Raw genomic sequence first — 2,835 nt, forward strand, 5'->3', positions numbered from 1 at the left:
GAAGAATGATAAGAAAACTGGGCTCTCTTCCTGTCGGGTCTTGGGAAATTCAGTCAACCCTAAAGACCCCCAGCCACCCCCAGCGATCCAGTCATGGCGGCATACCCCACGTGAGTGTAAGAGTCCTGAGAAAACTCAAGGCCAAGCCCAGAAACCAGACAGCAGTGCTGGTAAAGTGTCCATCTCCATTCCAGTATGAGCTGCCTCCACCTGGGAAGGTCAACTTGATATCTCTGCCTTTTTCTGCCTGGGACAAGCCTCACACCGGCCTGCTGTGGCTGACCGTGCCCAGCCTGCTTCTACTAACTCAGCTCAACCTGCTGCAGTCAGTTCACCCCAGCCAGCTCCTGCCTCTTTGCCAGGTCCTGCCAAACCAGCTCAGCCAACTGTGACCAACCCAACCCAACCAGGTTGGACCGACCATACCCAGCCTAGTGTCCCTCAGTCTGCTGCTCCTAGGCCTGCACCCTACAGAACTTCATCTTGCACTTCTCTCCAGCGGGAGCCTGTTCCCCCTGCTGTGACTAAGTGCCAGTCCCCACCCAAGCTCCAAACCCCATTTCTACTCCAAGACTTCAGCAAGCAACGAATTCCATGGAGGGAACCCAATGTTCCTGAGCCAGTAATGTCAAAGCCCATCGAACAAGAGCAGAGGCCAGAGCGGGAGGCCATGAAGAGGCGGGCTCAACAGGAACGTGAGAATGCTGCCAAATACACCTCTTTGGGGAAACTGCAGTTTTTCATTGAGAGGGAAAAAGAAATGGAAATTGCTGACTACTACGGATATGTAAAGTAAGAGCTGCTAGGATTGTCGGTGCCACCACCTTGGGTACCAGCTGTTCTTCCATATATAGATAAGATAGGTATAAATTTCTCTATTTATTTTGATATTTTAAAAACAATAAAACTCAATAAATAAATGTAATAGAATTAACAGATGAGTAATAAACCTTTTGAATTTTGACATGCTGCTAACTGTGGCGTGTGTTTTTTTTTTTTTGATGGGGTTGGAATCAAAGTCTGCATGAGAAAGGAAGGACTGAAAGTTGGATGGGAGAAGGAAGGAAAGGGGAGGAAAGGGGTAAAAAACTGAGGAAAGAGGAAGGAACTTGGCCCAGGGCTAGGAAAGCCAAAAGAGATTTATGGATTTATGAAAGGAAGCAGGAGTGAGGATGAAATGGCAGAAGTAAAAAGCAGGGTCAGAGGTCAGGGTTGAAAGACCAAAATTTGAGTAGAGTTGAAGATGACAGAAGATGAGTCTAGGTTTACTAGGAGCAATAGAAAAAGTCTCTTGGGGAGGTTGGCCTTAAGTCTCACAACCACCAGATAGGTATTGAAGAAAACAAGAGGTTCAGGACACATCTCTGAAAGGTTTGAGTTGCCTTATGCAGCTGTGATTATAGTGGGGGAATAGGGAAATCTACCAGAGAAGTGGCTAGGGCTCAGAGTTATCCTAGGGGCAGCTGACGACAGGGGCAGAGCCAAGGGAACTGCTGCATCAGGAGGCCCACCGATAGGGCCTGGTATGCTGCATCAGGAGGCCCACCAATAGGGCCTGGTATGTAAATCACCATGTACTCAACACCTAAGCACCAGGGCAGCCAATGAACTATTCAGTTAATCCTGGCAACGACAGGCAAGGCCAGTATTCCTGGGCCACTTCACTTAGAGAGGTGCAGCAAAGGGCTGAGGTCACATTGCATGTGGAGGTACAAGGCCTCAACTGGAGGCCCAAATGCCTCCGAAGTCCTCCGTATTTGCAAGTGCCCGCAGGCGGCCAACCTGGCTTTCAGAGCACAGCATCCTGACGTTACTGGTGGACGAGATCATACTTCTGGACGGGCCTAAATATTAACTTGAGGGTGACTGGTGGATGAGATCAAACTTCTGGACGGGCCTAAATATTAACTTGAGGGGCATCCTCCTTTGACCAGGGTACGTGCCGCCTTCTGTAAACATCACCATCAACTGAAACGCATGAAAAAATCCGACGGAAGCGTCCACTCTCATGGGTGAGAGTGGTGGGGGCACGCACCCTGGGCAGCCGCTCCAACTGCCACAGGACGCAGGTGCCCAGCGGTTTAGGACCTCCCTGGGAGGCCTCGTGGGGCAGCTCGAGGGAGTGAGGATGGGAGAGCGGCAGGGGTGGGCGTCAAAAGGAAGGCAGTGGGGAGAAGGGAGAGATGGAGACAGTGGATAGTGTCTATGGGAAAACTGGCAATTTTCATTGTCAAAATTATTTTTTTGAGATGTCATTCACATGCCATAAAATTCACCTTCTGAAACTGCAAATTCAGTGTCATTTCGTACATTCACAAGCCTATGCAACCATCACCGTCATCTAACCCATCACGTTTTCATCACCCCAAAAAGAAGCCCCATAACCATCAGCAGGCCCTCTTCATCCCTTCCTCCTTCAGTCCCTGCAACCATTAATTTGCTTTCTGTCACTATGGTTTTGCCTTTTCTGGACATTTCATGAAATAATACAAATATGACCACTGTGTCTGGCTTCTTTCCCTTAACATAATGTTTTCAAGTTCGTCCATGTCGTAGCATGTGTCAGTACTTCATTCCTTTTTATGACTGTATAATATTTCACATATACACCCCATTTAAAAAATCCATTCCTGCATTGATGGGCATTTGGGTTTTTTTCACTAACAATCTCCATTTATTGAGAGTTTATTCTGTGCCAGGCAGCACCAGGCTAAGTTACTGACCTTATTTCACAGATAAAGAGGCTTGGAGAGTGTGAAGAGTTTGCCCAAGATTAAGAGCTAGCAAATGGGGGAACTGGGGTTTGAACTCAGGCGAACTTCAGAGGTAATAGAT

Source organism: Physeter macrocephalus, unplaced genomic scaffold, assembly GCF_002837175.3.
Source record: "Physeter macrocephalus isolate SW-GA unplaced genomic scaffold, ASM283717v5 random_883, whole genome shotgun sequence".
Lineage (NCBI taxonomy): Eukaryota > Metazoa > Chordata > Mammalia > Artiodactyla > Physeteridae > Physeter > Physeter macrocephalus.